The sequence below is a fragment of the Somniosus microcephalus genome, chromosome 2, assembly GCF_052327205.1.
Source record: "Somniosus microcephalus isolate GS21.2 chromosome 2, FLI_Smic_1.0, whole genome shotgun sequence".
In the NCBI taxonomy this organism is placed as follows: Eukaryota; Metazoa; Chordata; class Chondrichthyes; order Squaliformes; family Somniosidae; genus Somniosus; species Somniosus microcephalus.
This window is the reverse complement of record NC_140988.1, coordinates 212,976,498-212,997,817: the sequence shown is the minus strand read 5'-3', so window position 1 is coordinate 212,997,817 and position 21,320 is coordinate 212,976,498.

The following is a 21,320-nucleotide window of genomic DNA, read 5'->3' as shown; positions in this document are numbered from 1 at the left end:
ATCATTGATATATACCACAAAAAGCAAGGGACCTAGTACTGAGCCCTGCGGAACCCCACTGGAAACAGCCTTCCAGCCACAAAAACACCCATCAACCATTACCCTCTGCTTCCTGCCTCCGAGCCAGTTTTGAAACGAACTTGACACTTTGCCCTGGATCCCATGGGCTTTTAACTTCGTGACCAGTCTGCCATGTGGAACATTATCAAAAGCCTTGCTAAAGTCCATATACACTACATCAAATGCACTACCCTCATCTACCCTCCTTGTTACCTCCTCAAAAAATTCAATCAAGTTTGCCAGACACGAACTTCTCTTAACAAATCTGTGCTGACTATCCTTGATTAATCCATGTCTTTCTAAATGAAGATTTTTGCTGTCCTTCAGAATTCTTTCCAATAATTTTCCCACCACCGAGGTTAGGCTGACTGGCTTATAATTACTCGGTCTATCCTTTTCTCCCTTTTTAAACAAGGGTTCTGTAATGTTATCTTAATAACGTTATTACGAGTCTCCCAAGCAGTTGTAGTGGAGTGCCATTTATTCAGTCCTGACTCTGTGTCTCCTAGTACAGTACTTCAAGCATGGCCAAGATGGCGTCGGATCCCGCCCCCAGATATGAAGTCAGCCGTCAACCAGCTGTCAATCAAACCCCGCAGTCTTTACGACAGTTATGGTTATCCGTACATCTTCCCCCTTCAATGAAGACATAACACAATAACAACATAACATAACATAACATATAGAACACTTGTTAACATCATATAGAAACAGTCATTGCAGGATCCCACCCCCTGGCGTAGTCGGCAGGATCACGATAGCTACGGTTATCCATACAGGTTCCACGTTAATACATAAGGACATAAGAACATAAGAAATAGGAGCAGGAATAGGCCAATCGGCCCCTCGCGCCTGCTCCGCCATTCAATAAGATCATGGCTGATCTGATCCTAACCGCCAATCCACTATCACAGGACTATCTCCTGAATCTAACAGAATTAGACACACGAAACAGGAGCAGGATCAGGCTACAAAGCCCCTGGGCCCGCTCCGCTACCCACAGGGCCATGACCGATCCGAACCAAGACTCATGTCCAAATGCCTGCACGCTCCCCGTAACCCTTAATTCCCTTTTCTTCTAGGAAACTGTCTATTTCTGTTTTAAATTTATGTAATGATGTAGCTTCGACAGCTTTTTGGGGCAGCATATTCCATGGACCTACCACCCTCTGAGTGAAGTAGTTCCTCCTCATCTCAGTTTTGAAAGAGCAGCCCCTTATTCTAAGACTATGCCCCCTAGTTCTAGTTTCACCCATCATCGGGAACATCCTCCCCGCATCCACCCGATCCAACCCCTTCACAATCTTATATGTTTCAATAAGATCGCCTCTCATTCTTCTGAACTCCAATGAGTAGAGTCCCAATCTACTCAACCTCTCCTCATATGTCCATCCCCTCATCCCTGGGATTAACTGAGTGAACCTTCTTTGTACTGACTCGAGAGCAAGTATGTCTTTTCTTAAGTATGGACACCAAAACTGTATGCAGTATTCCAGGTGCGGTCTCACCAATACCTTGTACAACTGAAGCAATACCTCCCTATTTTTATATTCTATCCCCCTAGCAATGAAAGCCAACATTCCATTGGCCTTCTTAATCACTTGCTGCACCTGCATACTAACCTTTTGAGTTTCGTGCACCAGGACCCCCAGATCCCTTTGTACTTCAGTACTTTCCAGTTTCTTGCCATTAAGATAATAACTTGCTCTACGATTTTTCCTGCCAAAGTGCATAACCTCACACTTTCCAGTATTGTATTCCATCTGCCAAATCTCTGCCCACTTACTTAGCCTGTCTATGTCCATTTGCAGGTTTTTTATGTCCTCCTCACTCACTACTTTCCCTCCCATCTTAGTATCATCTGCAAACTTTGATACGTTACACTCGGTCCCCTCCTCCAAATCGTTAATATAGATTGTAAAGAGTTGGGGACCCAGCACTGACCCCTGCGGAACACCACTGGTTACTGATTGCCAGTCTAAGAATGAACCATTTATCCCAACTCTCTGCCTTCTGTTAGATAGCCAATCCTCTATCCATGCCAGAATATTACCCCCAATCCCGTGATTTTTTATCTTAAGCAATAATCTTTTGTGTGGCACCTTGTCAAATGCCTTTTGGAAGTCTAAATACACTACGTCCACTGGTTCACCTTTATCCACCCTATATGTTACTTCCTCAAAGAACTCCAGCAAATTTGTTAAACATGACTTCCCCTTCATAAAACCATGCTGACTTTGTCCTATTAAATTGTGATTATCCAAATGTCCTGTTACTGTCTCCTTAATAATGGACTCCAAAATTTTACCTACCACAGATGTTAGGCTAACCGGTCTATAGTTTCCAGCCTTCTATCTACTGCCCTTTTTAAATAAGGGTGTTACATTAGCAGTTTTCCAGTCTGCCGGGACCTTTGCTGAGTCCAGGGAGTTTTGGAAGATTATTACCAATGCATCCACAATCCCTACCGCCACTTCCCTCAAGACCCTAGGATGTAAGCCATCAGGTCCAGGTGATTTATCCAACTTGAGTCCCATTATTTTACCGAGTACCACTTCCTTAGTGATTTTGATCGTGCTTAGCTCCTCCCCCCCCCCATAGCCCCCTGTTTGTCCAGTGTTGGGATATTCTTAGTGTCCTCTACTGTAAAGACTGATACAAAATATTCATTCAGTGTTTTTGCCATCTCCATATTTCCCACCATTAATTTCCCGGTCTCATCCTCTAAGGGACCAACATTTACTTTAGCCACCCTTTTTCTTTTTATATAACTATAAAAACTCTTACTATCTGTTTTTATATTTTTTGCTAATTTACTTTCATAATCTATCTTCCCTTTCTTAATCAATCTTTATGTTATTTTTTGCTGTCTTTTAAAGTTTTCCCAATCCTCTATCCTCCCACTAGATTTGGCTACCTTATATGCCCTTGTTTTTAGTCGAATACTGTGGTAAACCACTGTCGTTCACTGTGTTCACTATTGTTGTTGTTGTTGTTGTCGTTCACTCTTGTTTCACTGTTGTGCCTGACTATGCCTCAGCTGACTCCGCCCCTGGGCTACCGAGTATAAGAGCGGCTGCATGGCAGCTCCTGGCATTCGGTCGTCCACTAGAGGCATAGTCCTGATCTGTCTGAAGTGCAATTCAGTAGTTAATAAAAGCCTGTCGTTCTGAACTCTGCTCAGCCTTTTATTAGAATTGATAGCACATCAATTTTATTAACCACTGAAAAAAAAACAACAAAAAAAACGATGCTGCAGATTCTTAAGATCAAGTGCCTGGAACTCGACCCGCAAGAACCGGACTCGACTGCTAAGTTCTCGCATTGGCTGCACTGTTTTGAGTCCTTTCTGACTGCATCCGGCGAGACCGTCGCCGCCGATGCCGACAAGCTCAGGGTGCTGAACTCTAAAGTAAACCACCGAGCTTTTGCCCTTATCCAGGACGCTACGAGCTACCAGGGGGCTATCGACATCTTGAAGGAGCAATACGCACGCCCGGTCAACTATGTTTACGCAAGACATCTCCTGGGGTCTCGCAAACAACAGCCCGGGGAACCCACAGAAGCATACATACGGGCGCTGAAGGAACTCGGCCGAGCCTGCGAATGCAAGCAAGTAACAGCCACGGAACATACGGAGGAGCTCATCCGGGACGCCCTCGTGGCGGGCCTCAGGTCCACTCACACACGGCAGCGACTGCTGGAAAGTAGCGAGCTCGACCTGAAGAAGGCGATTTCACTCACCCTCTCGTTGGACGTAGCCCACCGGAACATGGAGGCCTATTCCCCGGACCGCACGGCCGCCTCATGGATGCCGCAACCGCCGCCACCTTGGGACGCGGCGCCGCCACGGGCCCTGGCCTCAACTGCTGCAGCGATGTCCCGCCCGAGCCAGAAATGTTATTTCTGTGGCCAAACCAAACACCCCAGGGCGCGCTGCCCTGCGAAAAACGCGGTCTGCTCTGCCTGCGGTAAGAAGGGACACTACGCTGGCGTCTGCAGAAGTCAGAAGACCCCTACCTCCAGCAGCGCCGCGTGCGGTTCGTGGGAGCGGCCATCTTGCCTCCCTCCAGCCTCGTGGGGATCGGGATCGTCATGGGCGCCGCCATTTTGTCCTTCCTCTCCGACGCCGCCATCTTGTCCGCCATTCTGCCAACGGGCCCCCGACTCACCCACCGCCGCCTCACCGGGGTTCTACAGCGACGCTACCGACTCCACAGCAGCCTCCATCACGCTGGATCAATCCAGACCCCATCAGCTAGCCAGGTCCACGATGGACATCCAGGTAAATGGCCGCGCCACAACTTGCCTTTTTGATTCCGGGAGCACGGAGAGCTTCATACACCCTGATACAGTACGGCGCTATTCCCTCTCGGTCCGGCCAACGCGCCATCGGATCGCCATGGCCTCGAAATCCCACTCAGCAGACGTCGGCGGCTACTGCGTCGTGACCCTCTCGGTGAAGGGCTCCGTTTATAAAAATGTAAAGCTATTCGTCCTGCCACATCTCTGCGCTGCCGTTCTGCTGGGGTTGGACTTTCATTGTCACTTTAAGAGTGTCACCTTGACATACGGTGGACCTCTTCCCCCGCTCACTGTCTGCAACCAGCAGTTTTTAAATTGCCCGCCGCGCCCCACCTGTAGTCTCTCCACCCTCAAAATCACACCCCCCCCCCTGTTCGCCAACCTCACCCGCGACTGCAAGCCTATCGCCACAAAGAGCAGGCGATACAGCACCGGGGACAGATCCTTCATAAGATCTGAGGTGACGCGGCTCCTGAAAGAGGGGATTATTGAGGATAGTACCAGCCCCTGGCGAGCCCAGGTGGTAGTCGTTAAGACTGGCAACAAGCAGCGCCTAGTCATCGACTACAGCCAGACTATCAACAAGTACACCCAGTTGGACGCATACCCTCTCCCCCGCATAGCCGACATGGTTAATAAGATAGCGCAATACCGCGTTTTCTCGACCATTGACCTCAAGGCAGCATACCACCAAATCCCTATCCGCCCTGAGGACCGCCAGTACACAGCTTTCGAGGCAAACGGCCGCCTTTTTCACTTCCTCAGGGTTCCTTTTGGCATCACCAACGGTGTCTCCGTCTTCCAGAGGGAGATGGACCGGATGGTCGACGAGAATGCGTTACAGGCCACGTTTCCCTACCTGGACAACGTGACCATCTGCGGCCATGACCTGCAGGACCATGACGCCAATCTTGATAAGTTCCTCCGCACGGCCCAACTCCTAAACCTCACGTACAACAAGGAAAAGTGCATATTCCGCACAGCCCGCCTCGCTATCCTTGGTTGCGTGGTGAAACACGGAGTCATCAGTCCTGACCCTGACCGGATGCGCCCGTTGATGGAACTTCCCCTGCCCCACTGTCTCAAGGCCCTCAAAAGGTGCCTGGGCTTCTTTTCCTATTACGCCCAGTGGGTCCCTCATTATGCGGACAAAGCCCGTCCACTTATCAAGTCCACTTCCTTCCCCCTGACGGCGGAGGCCCGCTTAGCCTTTCACCGTATAAAAGATGACATTGCCAAGGCCACCATGCACTCGGTAGACGAGTCCATCCCCTTCCAGGTGGAGAGCGATGCATCCGACTTTGCCCTGGCCGCTACCCTTAACCAGGCGGGAAGACCCGTGGCCTTCTTTTCACGAACCCTCCAGGGCTCCGAACTCAGACACTCCTCTGTGGAAAAAGAGGCCCAGGCCATTGTGGAGGCGGTGCGCCACTGGCGGCACTACCTGGCTGGAAAACGATTTACCCTGCTTACTGACCAGCGTTCAGTTGCTTTCATGTTCAACAACAAGCAGAGGGGTAAAATCAAAAATGACAAGATTTTGAGGTGGAGAATCGAACTTTCCACCTACAATTACGACATCTTGTACCGGCCAGGGAAACTCAACGAACCCTCAGACGCTCTATCGCGAGGCACATGCGCCACCGCGCAGATCGATAGACTACGGGGCCTCCACAACGACCTCTGCCACCCGGGGGTCACCAGGTTCTTCCATTTCATTAAGGGCCGCAACCTGCCTTACTCCATCGAGGAGGTCAGGACCATGACCAGGAGCTGCCCAGTCTGTGCAGAGTGCAAGCCGCGCTTCTATAGGCCTGACAGAGCAAACCTGATCAAGGCCACCCGCCCTTTTGAGCGCCTGAGTATCGACTTTAAAGGGCCCCTCCCCTCCTCTGACCGCAATGTGTACTTCCTCAACATAGTTGATGAGTACTCCCGTTTCCCTTTTGCCATCCCCTGCCCGGACATGACCACCGCTACGGTCATTAAATGCCTGCACAACCTCTTTGCTCTGTTCGGTTTTCCCAGCTATATTCATAGTGACCGGGGCTCGTCCTTCATGAGCGACGAACTCCGTCAGTACCTGCTCATGAGAGGTATTGCCTCAAGCCGGACCACCAGATACAACCCCCGGGGGAATGGACAGGTTGAAAGAGAGAACGCGACGGTCTGGAAGGCGGCCCTCCTAGCCTTAAAATCTAGGGGCCTTCCGACCTCCCGTTGGCAGGATGTCCTACCCGATGCGCTCCACTCCATCCGGTCACTGCTGTGTACAGCCACCAACGCAACCCCCCATGAGCGAATGTTTGTTTTTCCCCGGAGGTCCACATCTGGTAACTCACTACCACACTGGCTGACGTCCCCAGGGCCCGTCCTGCTGAGGAAGCATGTAAGGTCCCACAAAACGGCTCCCCTGGTAGAGAAGGTTCACCTCCTCCATGCCAACCCCCAGTACGCCTACGTGGCATACCCGGACGGGCGGGAGGATACAGTCTCCATTAGAGATCTGGCACCCTCGGGGTCCACTGACCCGCCACCATTGCCCCCACCACGACCCCCTCCGACACGGCCCAAAATTCAGTAGACCCAATTCTCACCCCTGTCCATTCCACCCCAGTAGACGGCATGCCGCGCCCCCAGGACCAGCCGGAGCCCACTCGCCCACCCAACACCAAAGGGGACGATACGCCGGTGCTGGACCCCGCTCAAGACGCGTCGTGGGAAGCTGTACCATCGCAACCGTCGCCACGAAGATCTCGACGGCAAACGAGGCCGCCCGACAGACTCGCCTACTCAAACTTTTGATACACTTCACCCCGCCGGACTTAATTTTAAACGAGGGGTGAATGTGGTAAACCACTGTCGTTCACTGTGTTCACTATTGTTGTTGTTGTTGTTGTCGTTCACTCTTGTTTCACTGTTGTGCCTGACTATGCCTCAGCTAACTCCGCCCCTGGGCTACCGAGTATAAGAGCGGCCGCATGGCAGCTCCTGGCATTCGGTCGTCCACTAGAGGCATAGTCCTGATCTGTCTGAAGTGCAATTCAGTAGTTAATAAAAGCCTGTCATTCTGAACTCTGCTCAGCCTTTTATTAGAATTGATAGCGCATCAAATACTATCCTTAGTTTCTTTACTTAGCCACGGATGGCTGTCTTTTCTTCTACACCCTTTTCTTCTCAGTGGAATTTTTTTTTTTGGAAGTTGTAAAATAACTCCTTAAATGTACACCACTGATCATGTATCGTCTTACCCTTTAATCTATTTTCCTAATGCACTTTATTCAATTCCGCTCTCATACCTTCATAGTCTCCTTTATTCAAGCTTAGCACGCTTGTTTGAGATCCAACCTCCTCACCCTCTAATTGAATATGGAATTCAACCATGTTATGGTCACTCATTCTAAGGGGATCCTTTACTAGGACATTTTTAATTAATCCTGTCTCGTTACACAGGACCAGATCTAAGGTTGCTTGCCCCCTGGTCGGTTCAGTTACATACTGCTCAAGAAACCCATCCCTAATACATTCAATGAACTCATCCTCAAGGCAGCCCTGCCCAATTTGATTTGTCCAATTAATATGATAGTTAAAATCCCCCATAATTATAGATGTTCCCTTATTACAAGCCTCAACTATTTCCTGATTGATACTCCGTCCAACAGAGTTGCAACTGTTCGGAGGCCTATAGATTACGCCCACTAGTGTTTTTTTCCCCTTATTATTCCTTATCTCCACCCAAACTGTTTCATTATCCTGATCTTTTGACCCAATATCATTTCTCTGTATTACAGTGATTCCTTCCTTTATTAACATAGCCACCCCACCTCCCCTTCCTTCCTGCCTGTCCTTCCTGATCGTTAAATAACCTGGTATGTTTAATTCCCAGGCATTGTCACCCTGCAGCCATGTTTCTGTAATGGCCACAAGATCATACCCATATGTAGCTATTTGTGCCATTAACTCGTCTATTTTGTTACGAATGCTACGTGCATTCAGATAGCGAACTTTCAAATGTGTTTTGTGACACTTAGTTCCTGCTTTTGCCCTTTTTATTACTTTACCTTTTACTCCATACCTTCTGCCCCTTCCTGACACGCTCTGGTTTTTAATTTCCCCACTGCTACCTAAGTCGATGACCTTCTCTGTTGTCATTTTTATTATTTGCTCTCTAGGAACCTCCCCCCCACTAGTTAGTTTAAAGCCCTCTCTACAGCCCTAGTTATATGATCCGCCAGGACTCTAGTCCCAGCACTGGCCAAGTGAAGCCCGTCCCAACGGAACAGCTCCCTCCTGCCCCAGTACTGGTGCCAGTGTCCCAGGAAGCAAAACCCATTTCTCCCACACCAGTCTTTGAGCCACGCATTTAACTCTCTTATTTTATTTGTCCTAGCCAAATTCGCTCGTGGCTCAGGTAATAATCCAGAGATTATTACCCTTGAGGTTCTGTTTTTTAATTTGACCCCTAGCTGCTCATACTCCTTTAACAGAACCGGCTTCCTCGTCCTATCTATGTCGTTTGTACCAACATGGACCACGACAACTGGATCCGCCCCCTCCCACTGCAAGTTTCTTTCCAGCCCAGAGGAGATGTCCTTAACCCTGGCACCGGGTAGGCAACACAGCCTACGGGACTCTCGCTCTTGGCTGCAGAGAACTCTATCTATCCCCCTAATAATACTATCCCCTACCACTACAACATTTCTATTTACTCCACCCTCTTGAATGGCCCCCTGTTCCACGGTGCTGTAGCCAGGTTGCTCATCCTCCCTGCAGCCCCTGCTCCCGTCCCCACAGGGAGTAAGAACCTCGAACCTGTTGGACAAGAGCAAGGGCTGCGGCTCCTCCAACACTACCTCCTGGATCCCCATACCTGCCTCGCTCATAGTCACACCGTCCTGTCCCTGACCATGGGCTACATCTGAATTAATTAACTTCATAGGTGTGACCACCTTCTGATACACAGAGTCCAGGTACTTCTCCCCCTCCCTGATGTGTCGCAGTGTCTGAAGCTCAGACTCCAGCTCATCAACACGGAGCCGGAGATCCTGTAGCAGCAGACACTTGTCACAGATGTAATCACCATTAGCCTCAATGGGGTCTACCGGCTCCCACATCTCGCAACAGTAACACATCACCTGCTCCATTCTATGTAATTAATTATTTTTTTTATTGTTAGTTATGGACACCCTCTACCCAATTATAGATGCCAGTATCCCCTTTAATTAATTGGATTTAAATTAAATCAATCCCTCTAATTACACCAGTTAAATGGTTTACCAACTGTCCCCACTACAGCACAGAGACCCTAGAAAAAAACCGCAGAATTTAAGCTTGTAATGAAAAGAAGAAAGAAATACTCACCAACCAATCCAACCAATCACTTACCTGCTTCCTGGTGACATCACACTTGGATTACTTTTTACCTCTCTCCTCTGCTGTTGAATTGGTCGGGCCTCACCTCACTGCTCACACCCAGGTCCGATGCGCTGGTCGGGCCTCGGGTCGCTGCCGGTTTTAAGCTCCGCCTCGTCTCACCTCACTGCTCACACCCAGGTCCGATGCTCTGGTCGGGCCTCGGGTCGCTGCCGGTTTTAAGCTCCGCCTCGCCTCACCTCACTGCTCACACCCAGGTCCGATGCTCTGGTCGGGCCTCGGGTCGCTGCCGGTTTTAAGCTCCGCCTCGCCTCACCTCACTGCTCACACCCAGGTCCGATGCTCTGGTCGGGCCTCGGGTCGCTGCCGGTTTTAAGCTCCGCCTCGCCTCACCTCACTGCTCACACCCAGGTCCGATGCTCTGGTCGGGCCTCGGGTCGCTGCCGGTTTTAAGCTCCGCCTCGCCTCACCTCACTGCTCACACCCAGGTCCGATGCTCTGGTCGGGCCTCGGGTCGCTGCCGGTTTTAAGCTCCGCCTCGCCTCACCTCACTGCTCACACCCAGGTCCGATGCGCTGGTCGGGCCTCGGGTCGCTGCCGGTTTTAAGCTCCGCCTCGTCTCACCTCACTGCTCACACCCAGGTCCGATGCTCTGGTCGGGCCTCGGGTCGCTGCCAGTTTTAAGCTCCACCTCGCCTCACCTCACTGCTCACACCCAGGTCCGATGCTCTGGTCGGGCCTCAGGTCGCTGCCGGTTTTAAGCTCCGCCTCGCCTCACCTCACTGCTCACACCCAGGTCCGATGCTCTGGTCGGGCCTCGGGTCGCTGCCGGTTTTAAGCTCCGCCTCGCCTCACCTCACTGCTCACACCCAGGTCCGATGCTCTGGTCGGGCCTCGGGTCGCTGCCGGTTTTAAGCTCCGCCTCGCCTCACCTCACTGCTCACACCCAGGTCCGATGCTCTGGTCGGGCCTCGGGTCGCTGCCGGTTTTAAGCTCCGCCTCGCCACACCTCACTGCTCTCCTCCAGTCCTCCGGCACCACACCTGAAGCCAGAGAGGATTGGAAAATGATGGTCAGGGCCTATGCTATTTCCGCTTTTGCTTCGCTTAACAGCCTGGGATACATTTCATCCGGGCCTGGGGATTTATCCACTTTTAAATCTGCTAAACCCCTTCATACTTCCTCTCTCACTGTGTTTATTTCATCTAATATTTCACACTCCTCCCCCCCCCGATGGCAATGACTGAAAAGAACTTTTCATGCTCTCTCTTTGCTTTCTTAATATCCTTTTTAATTGCACCCCTGCACTTTCTGTACTCCTCTAAATATTCTGGCGTATTTAGCCCTTGGTATCTGTCATACGCCTCCCTTTTTTTCTTTATCCTACCCTGTATGTCCCTAGACATCCAGGGGGCTCTAGATTTGTTAGTCCCACCTTTTTTCTTTAAGGGCACATATTTGGTCTGAACCCTCCAGATCTCCTCCTTGAATGCCTCCCACTGCTCTGACATTGATTTACTTTCAATTAGCTGTTTCCAGTCCATTATGGCTAAATCCCCTCTGAGCTTAGCAAAATTTGCTTTTCTCCCATTTAGAATTGTTATTCCTGGTCTATCCTTGTCTTTTTCCATAACTACCTTAAATCTAAATGAATTATGGTCACTAGCACCAAAATGCTCCCCCACTGATACACCTTCTACCTGCCCAGCTTCAATCCCTAAAACTAAGTTCAGAACCGCCCCCTCCCTTGTTGGGCTTGCTACATACTGGCTAAAAACGTTCTCCTGGATGCATTTTAGGAATTCCGCACACTCTATGCGCTTCACACTAATTTTATCCCAGTTAATATTGGGGTAGTTGAAATCCCCTACTATTACCACCCTATAGTTTTTGCACTTAGGAAAATACGAACATACGAACGTACAAATTAGGAGCAGGAGTAGGCCACTCAGCCCTTCGAACCTGCTCCGCCATTCAATAAGATCATGGCTGATCCAACTACTCCACATTCCCGCCTACCCCCAATAACTTTTCACCCCCTTACTTACCAAAAATCTATCTACCTCTGCCTTAAAATATTCAAAGACTCTGTTTCCACCATCCACTGAGGAAGAGAGTTCCAAAGACTCACATAGAAACATAGAAGATAGGAGCAGGAGTAGGCCATTCGGCCCTTCGAGCCTGCTCCGCCATTCAATGAGATCATGGCTGATCATCCAAATTCAGTACCCTGTTCCTGCCTTCTCCCCATATCCCTTGATCCCTTTAGCCTTAAGAAATATATCCAACTCTTTCTTGAATATACTTAATGAACTGGCCTCCACCGCCCTCTGTGGCAGAGAATTCCACAGGTTCACCACTCTCTGGGTGAAGAAATTCCTCCTCATTTCAGTCCTAAATGGCTTACCCCTTATCCTTAGACTATGACCCCTGGTTCTGGACTCCCCAGCCATCAGAAACATCCTTCCTGCATCTAGTCTGTCCAGGCCTGACAGAATTTTATAGGTTTCGATGAGATCCCCTCTCAATCTTCTAAACGCCAGTGAGTATAAGCCCAATCGACACAATCTCTCCTCATACATCATTCCTGCCATCCCAGGTATCAGCCTGGTGAATCTTCGCTGCACTCCTTCCATGGCAAGTACGTCCTTCCTCAGGTAAGGCGACCAAAACTGCACACAATACTCAAGGTGTGGTCTCACCAAGGCCCTGTACAACTGCAGCAAGACATCTTTGTTCTTGTACTCGAACCCTCTTGCTACGAAGGCCAACACACCATTTGCTTTCTTAACCACCTGCTGCACCTGCATGCTTACCTTCAGCGACTGGTGCACAAGAACACCCAGGTCTCTTTGCACTTCCCCTTCTCCCAATCTATTGCCATTCAAATAATAATCTGCCTTCCTGTTTTTGCCACCAAAGTGGATAACCTCACATTTATCCACATTATAGTGCATTTGCCATGTTTCTGCCCAATCACCCAACCTGTCCAAATCGTACTGGAGTTTCACGACATCCTCCTCACAGCATACCCTCCCACCCAGCTTTGTGTCGTCTGCAAATTTGGAGATATTACATCCAATTCCCTCATCCAGATCATTAATATATATTGTGAACAGCTGGGGTCCTAGGACCGATCCTTGCGGTACCCCACTAGTCACTGCCTGCCACTCGGAAAATTACCCGTTTACTCCAACTCTTTGCTTTCTGTCCGCCAACCAGTTCTCTATCCAAGTCAATACCTTGCCCCCAATCCCATGTACCTTAATTTTGCATGCTAATCTCTTATGCGGGACCTTATCGAAAGCCTTCTGAAAGTCCAAATACACCACATCCACTGGTTCTCCCTTATCTATTTTACCAGTTACATCCTCAAAAAATTCCAGTAGATTAGTCAAGCATGATTTACCTTTTGTAAATCCATGTTGACTTTGTCCGATCCAGTCACTGCTTTCCAAGTGCTCTGCTATTACATCTTTTATAATGGACTCTAGCATTTTCCCCACTACCGATGTCACGCTTACCGGTCTATAATTCCCCGCCTTTTCTCTACCAACTTTTTTGAATAGTGGGGTAACATTAGCTACCCGCCAATCCATGGGTACCGTTCCAGAGTCTATCGAGCTCTGTGAGAAAAAAATTCTCCTCATCTCTGTCTTAAATGGGTGACCCCTTATTTTTAAACAGTGACCCCTAGTTCTAGATTCTCCCACAAGAGGAAACATCCTCTCCACATCCACCCTGTCCAGACCCCTCAGGATCTTATATGTTTCAATCAAGTCACCTCTTATTCTTCTAAACTCCAGCGGATACAAGCCTAGCCTGTCCAACCTTTCCTCATAAGACAACCCGCCCATTCCAGGTATTAGTCTAGTAAACCTTCTCTGAACTGCTTCCAATGCATTTACATCCTTCTTTAAATAAGGAGACCAATACTATACACAGTACTCCAGATGTGGTCTCACCAATGCCCTGTATAACTGAAGCATAACCTCCCTACTTTTGTATTCAATTCCCCTTGCAATAAACGGTAACATTCTATTAGCTTTCCTAATTACTTTCTGTACCTGCATAGTAACCTTTTGTGATTCATGCACTAGGACACTCAGATCCCTATGCATCTCAGAGCTCGGCAATCTCTCACCATTTAGATAATATGCTTCTTTTTTATTCTTCCTGCCAAAATGGACAACTTCACATTTTCCCACATTATACTCCATTTGCCAGATCTTTGTCCACTCACTTAACTTATCTATATCCCTTTGTAGCCTCCTTATGTCCTCTTCACAATTTACTTTCCTACCTATCTTTGTGTCATCAGCAAATTTAGCAACCATACCTTCGGTCCTTTCATCCAAGTCATTTATATAAATTGTAAAAAGTTCAGGCCCCAGCACTGATCCCTGTGGCACACCACACGTTACATCTTGTCAATCAGAAAATGACCCATTTATGCCTACCCTCTGTTTCCTGTTAGCTAGCCAATCTTCTATCCATGTCAATATGTTACCCCCTACACCATGAGCTTTTATTTTCCACACTAACCTTTGATGTGGCACCTTATCAAATGCCTTCTGGAAATCTAAGTACAGTACATCCACCAGTTCCCCTTTATCCACAGCACATGTTACTGCCTCAAAGAACTCCAATAAATTGGTTAAACATGATTCCCCTTGCACAAAACCATGTTGACTCTGCCTGATTACTTTGAACTTTTCTAAATGCCCTGATATGATGTCTTTAATAATAGCTTCTAACATCTTCCCTATGACAGATGTTAAGCTAACTGGCCTGTAGTTTCCTGCTTTCTGTCTCCCTCCCTTTTTGAATAAAGGAGTTACATTCGCTATTTTCCAATCTAATGGAACCTTCCCCGAATCTAGGGAATTTTGGAAAATTAAAACCAACGCATCAACTATCTCACTAGCCACTTCTTTTAAGACCCTAGGATGAAGTCCATCAGGACCCGAGGACTTGTCAGCCCGCAGCTCCAACAATTTGCTCAGTACCACTTCCCTGGTGATTATAATTTTCTTGAGTTCCTCCCTCCCTTCCATTTCCTGATTTACAGCTGTTTCTGGGATGTTACTTGTATCCTCTATACTGAAGACCGATGCAAAATACCTGTTCAATTCAACTGCCATCTCCTTATTTTCCATTATTAATTCCCCAGACTCACTTTTTATAGGACCAACGCTCATTTTGTTAACTCTTTTCTTTTTTAAATGTCTATAGAAACTCTTACTATCTGTTTTTATATTTCTAGCTAGCTTTCTCTCGTACTCTAATTTTTCTCTCCTTATTAATCTTTTAGTCATTCTTTGCTGTTTTTTATATTCTGTCCAATCCTCTGACCTGCCACCCATCTTTGTGCAATTATATGCTTTTTCTTTAAGTTTAATACTATCTTTAACTTTTTTAGTTAACCACGGATGGTGGGTCCTCCCCTTGGAATGTTTCTTTCTTATTGGAATGTACATATTCTGTGTATTTTGAAATATCCCCTTAAATGTCTGCCACTGCAACTCTATTGACCTATCCCTTAACCTAATTTGCCAGTTCACTTTAGCTAGCTCTGCTTTCATGCCCTCATAATTGCCCTTACTTAAGTTTAAAATACTAGTCTTGGACCCACTCTTCTCTCTCTCAAACTGAATGTAAAATTCAATCATATTATGATCGCTGCTACCTAGGGGCCCCTTCACTATGAGGTCATTAATTAATCCTATCTCATTGCACAATACCAGGTCTAGTATAGCCTGCTCTCTGGTTGGCTCCAGAACATGCTGTTGTAAGAAACTATCCCGAAAACATTCCATGAACTCTTCATCTATGCTACCTTTGCCCATCTGATTTTTCCAGTCTATATGCAGATTTAAATCCCCCATGGTTATTGCGTGCGCATCGAACTTACGTTTTTTTAGCAGGTTTTCCTGGGAGGGTAAGGGGTAGATTTTCCTCGAGCCGTCAGGCAGGGTTTCAGGTGTGTGGGGGGGGGAAATCCCGAAATCGGGGGTCCCGACATCATCCCGCCTAAAACCCGCCTCCACATAAGTTTCACAGGAGGCGGGTACCCGCCCCGCACTGGGACCCGCCAACCCAAGGTGGGAAGGAATTAGTGCCAATTAATTGCCTGTTAACAGGTAGTTAGCAGGCAGTTTTTAGCCTAATCCCTATTTTGAGGGGTGTCGTGTGGGATTCCCGGCGGCTCCAAACCACGCCAGGTTAAAGCAGTCGGGCCGTCGGGTTGAAGGACTTGGAGGGGTCGCGATGTCGGTGTTCAGGTGAGTGATGGGTGCATAAGTGCAAAGGTAAGTGTGTTTGGTGTGTCTAAAGTGATTAAAGAAGTTTAAATTACCTGTACTTACCTTTACAGCCTTTCCTCCTCTAGGTTTCAGGAGTCCATCACTCAGCGGCACTGCTGTGCCCTTATTGCACGGGGATGGCATTAAAAGGGAAATTAAAGAAGCATGCAATAAGGGCACAGCAGTCATCATGGGTGACTTTAATCTACATATAGATTGGGCCAACCAAATTAGTAACAATACTGTGGAGGAGGAAATCCTGGAGTGTTTACGGGATGGTTTCCTGGACCAATATGTCGAGGAACCAACCAGAGATCAGACCATCTTAGACTGGGTATTATGTAACGAGAAAGGATTAATTAGCAATCTTGTTGTACGAGGCCCCTTGGGTCGGAGCGATCATAATATGATCGAATTCTTCATTAAGATGGAGAATGAAGTAGTTGACTCAGAGACTAGGGTCCTCAATTTAAATAAAGGAAACTACGATGGTCTGAGGAGCGAGTTGGGTAGGATTGATTGGGGAATGGCACTCAAAGGGTTGATGATGGATAGGCAATGGCAAACATTCAAAGACCGAATGGATGAGCTACAGAATTTGTTCATCCCAGTTTGGCATAAAAATAAAACAAAAAAGGTGACTCAACCGTGGCTAACAAGGGAAATTAGGGATAGCATAAGATCCAAGAAGAGGACAAATAAATTGGCTAGGAAAAGCAATAATCCTGAGGATTGGGAGCAGTTTAGGATTCAACAAAGGAGGACAAAGGGATTAATTAAGAAAGGGAAAATAGAATATGAGAGTAAGCTTTCAGGGAACATAAAAATTGACTGTAAAAGCTTTTATAGATACGTGAAGAGAAAAAGATTGGTGAAGTCAAGCGTAGGTCCCTTGCAGTCAGAATCAGGGGAATTTATAATGAGGAACAAAGAAATGGTAGACCAACTAAATACATATTTTGGTTCTGTCTTCACAAAGGAAGACACAAATAACCTCCCAGAGATGCCGGGGAACATAGGTTCTGATGAAAGGGTGGAACTGAAAGAAATCAGTATTTGTAGGGAAAACGTGTTAGGAAAATTGATGGGACTGAAGGCCGATAAATCCCCAGGGCCTGATAATCTACATCCCAGGGTACTTAAGGAAGAGGCCCTAGAAATAGTAGATGCATTGCTCGTCATCTTCCAGAACTCGATAGACTCTGGAACAGTACCCATGGATTGGAGGGTAGCTAATGTTACTCCACTATTCAAAAAAGGTGTTAGAGAAAAAGCAGGGAATTATAGACCGGTAAGCCTGACATCGGTAGTGGGGAAAATGCTAGAGTCCATTATAAAAGATGTAATAGCAGAGCACTTGGAAAGCAGTGACTGGATCGGACAAAGTCAACATGGATTTACAAAAGGTAAATCATGCTTGACTAATCTACTGGAATTTTTTGAGGATGTAACTGGTAAAATAGATAAGGGAGAACCAGTGGATGTGGTGTATTTGGACTTTCAGAAGGCTTTCGATAAGGTCCCACATAAGAGATTAGCGTGCAAAATTAAGGCACATGGGATTGGGGGCAAGGTATTGACTTGGATAGAGAACTGGTTGGCGGACAGAAAGCAAAGAGTTGGAATAAACAGGTCATTTTCTTAGTGGCAGGCAGTGACTAGTGGGGTACCTCAAGGATCGGTCCTAGGACCCCAGCTGTTCACAATATATATTAATGATCTGGACGAGGGAATTGGATGTAATATCTCCAAATTTGCAGACAACACAAAGCTGGGTGGGAGGGTATGCTGTGAGGAGGATGTTGTGAAACTCCAGTACAATTTGGACAGGTTGGGTGATTGGGCAGAAACATGGCAAATGCACTATAATGTGGATAAATATGAGGTTATCCACTTTGGTGGCAAAAACAGGAAGGCAGATTATTATTTGAATGGCAATAGATTGGGAGAAGGGGAAGTGCAAAGAGACCTGGGTGTTCTTGTGCACCAGTCGCTGAAGGTAAGCATGCAAGTGCAGCAGGCGGTTAAGAAGGCAAATGGTATGTTGGCCTTCGAAGCAAGAGGGTTCGAGTACAGGAACAAGGATGTCTTGCTGCAGTTGTACAGGGCCTTGGTGAGACCACACCTTGAGTATTGTGTGCAGTTTTGGTCGCCTTATCTGAGGAAGGATGTTCTTGCCATGGCAGGAGTGCAGCGAAGATTCACCAGGCTGATACCTGGGATGGCAGGAATGACGTATGAGGAGAAATTGTGTCGATTGGGCTTATACTCACTGGAGTTTAGAAGATTGAGAGGGGATCTCATCGAAACCTATAAAATTCTGTCAGGCCTGGACAGACTAGAGACAGGAAGGATGTTTCTGATGGCCGGGGAGTCCAGAACCAGGGGTCATAGTCTAAGGATAAGGGGTAAGCCATTTAGGACTGAAATGAGGAGGAATTTCTTCACCCAGAGAGTGGTGAACCTGTGGAATTCTCTGCCACAGAGGGCGGTGGAGGCCAGTTCATTAAATATATTCAAGAAAGAGTTGGATATATTTCTTAAGGCTAAAGGGATCAAGGGATATGGGGAGAAGGCAGGGACAGGGTACTGAATTTGGATGATCAGCCATGATCTCATTGAATGGCGGAGCAGGCTCGAGGGGCCGAATGGCCTACTCCTGCTCCTATCTTCTATGTTTCTATGTTTCTATGAAAGCAAAATGGCTGCGATCTGTCAAAAGTGATAGCCTTCAGCTTTCATTGCCGGTGAGACTTCTAACTGAGTCTGTGTAGAAGGACTCAAGTTAGAAGTCAGACTGTCAGTGTTTGACAACTTCAAACAGCTGTGAAACACTGATATTTCATCTGTCAAGAACTCTTGACAGATGAAATTTCAGTCTGTGACGTCACCTGTTGCCGGGTGGCCCTTAATTGGCCTGCTGAGCCCGCTGGGCGGGCTCAACAAGGTCAATCAAGGGAAATTTGCGCGGATTGGCCGGACGTCGATGTAGGCGGGACTAAAACACGAAAGTTGAAGTCCCGCCTCCTTCCCGATAGCTTAAGGAAAATCTACCCCTAAGTCTCCAGAAGTTAGACATGTAAAAAGCAGTCGCAAAGCCTGCTTTTTACAAGGTAAGTGGTGAATTAATTAAAATTAAAACATTTTTTCCACAGGTTTATTATTTTTAAATACTTTAAAGAAAGGTAAGTTTATTTTTAGCCCCATTAGAAAATGCAATTAATTTTTTCAAAAATTTGAATTATTGTTTAAAATAGTTATTTCATGTAATTTATAGTTTATTTTTAAAATATGATGTTTTTAAAAAATTTATTTGAAGATTTAGTGATGTTTTGGGGCTTGTAGTATTTATAGGTTTGACAGGTCTTCCTGTCAAACTTATGAATGAATCATTCCCTGCTACCATTTGCTCTCCATGGCCCACGTGATCCCAGGGGATGCATCGAACTAACTGCGCCCCTGGGATACGCAAGCACTGCGCGCCGGCTGTTGGAGGTGGCCCAGGATTGGAATCCCACGCGGGCCCACAGCTCAACAGCCGGCGCGCTAGGTAAGTGCAGGTCGGGGGCTTGCACCTGCGGGAAGCCCCCGACCCGAATTTCTGGGCCATTATTTATATTGTTTTTACTTTTCAGCTAATGTTTAGAGTATTAATGTATTTTTTATGACAAGTAGGCCTAGAAATTCACTATGGCCCCGCCAGCTGGCTAGCGCCCAAAAGTTAGCGCTGGGCGCGGAGCCAGTTGCGACCGTCAGAAATTCAGTTTTTGCACCCCAAGTCGGAACCGGGCGCTATTCCAGGGTGTGCCCGCCCCCGCTTGGGGCGCTGAAGCTGAATTTCAGCGCTGTAGGCGCCGCTGCGCCACCCGCTGCGGAGCGGCAGGCTGCGGTACTGCAGGCCTCCTCCTTCTCTTAAGGGGGAGGTGCCTGCAACGTGGAGATCGCCGCTGGATTGTGCCGGCAAATGAGCCCGGCACCACGGAGAAGTGCCGGCCTCGCGGAAAGCAGCCGGCAATGCCGCGGGGGGGGTGGTGGAGGAGGCCGGGAAGGAGGTGCGGGCAGGCGGCCGCCGAAAAAGCGGCCGGCCGCACCTCCACCTTAAAGCGCCCCAGTAACGATGCAGGACGGCCCCGTTTTCCAATCGCTGTTTGCGGCCGCTGCAGAAGAGGCGGCCGCAACTAAATATGGGGGTCGGGCCGGTAGCGGGGCGGAACCGGGGCACTGCGCACACCGATGACGTCATCGGTGTCGGCGCAGCGCTACCGGCTACCGCCGCCATTACCGCTGCGCTGAATATCAGCGCAAACTCCTCTATTGGCGCAGAAGCCCTCTTTGGGCGGTAACTGGCCGCAAAGCTGGCGGCGCCTTACTGAATTTCTAGGCCGTAATGTTTCATGTAATTTTCCTGTGTTTTCTGGGTCAGACTATGGAATGAGCGAAGCAACAGAATTTTAACCCCAAAAAACAGGTTGGTTGTGTCGGGTGGGATGTTAACGAGTTTAAAAAACTGAATCCTGACCTCCAACCCGCCTCAAACCCGCCCACTACCAGTTTTAACGGAGGCGGATGGGGGTGGGGGGGGGGGTGGGTGGGTAGGGGGAGGGGGGTAGGAGGGGGGGCGGTGGGGGCCAATCTGCTCCCAGAAGGCGGATCGTTATTTAAATATTATAATAAAGCTGGCGTGATCCACCATTACAAATTTCACTCTGGCTGGTCCGGTTTCCCGGACTTTGGGGAACCCGGCAGCTAAACGCAGGCAAGGGCTGCTGGATCCAGGAGTTAAGTGCCTTTCCACTTACCCCCTGGATCCAGCATCCCTGCTTCACCCCATCCCTCCACAATTGTACACCACCCCAGGCCTCCAATCTCCACCCACGAGACCTCCGACCTCCCCTCTCCCCCCTCAGGCCCCCGATCGGCTTCCCAGCCTTCACCTTCCAGTCCCGATGCTCCTCCGGCCTCCCCCTTCCAGCCCCGATCATCCTCCAGCTCCTGACCACCACCCCCCCCTCCCCCCACCCGATGCTCCTCCGGCCTCCCCCCTCCAGCCCCGATCGTCCTCCGGCTCCCGACTACCCACCGATCCCCCTCCGGTTCCTGACCACATCCCTCGATCATCCTCCAGCCCCGATTCACCCCCACCCTCGATCCCTCCCTCCCTCCTCTCTGCGGCCTAGAGCCGCATGTCTACCCGCCCACAGCCAGCCAGTCTCTCCATCTGGCTGGCTGCGGGCGGGAAACAGATCTTTGAAATGTTAATCAGACCCTGCCGTTAAA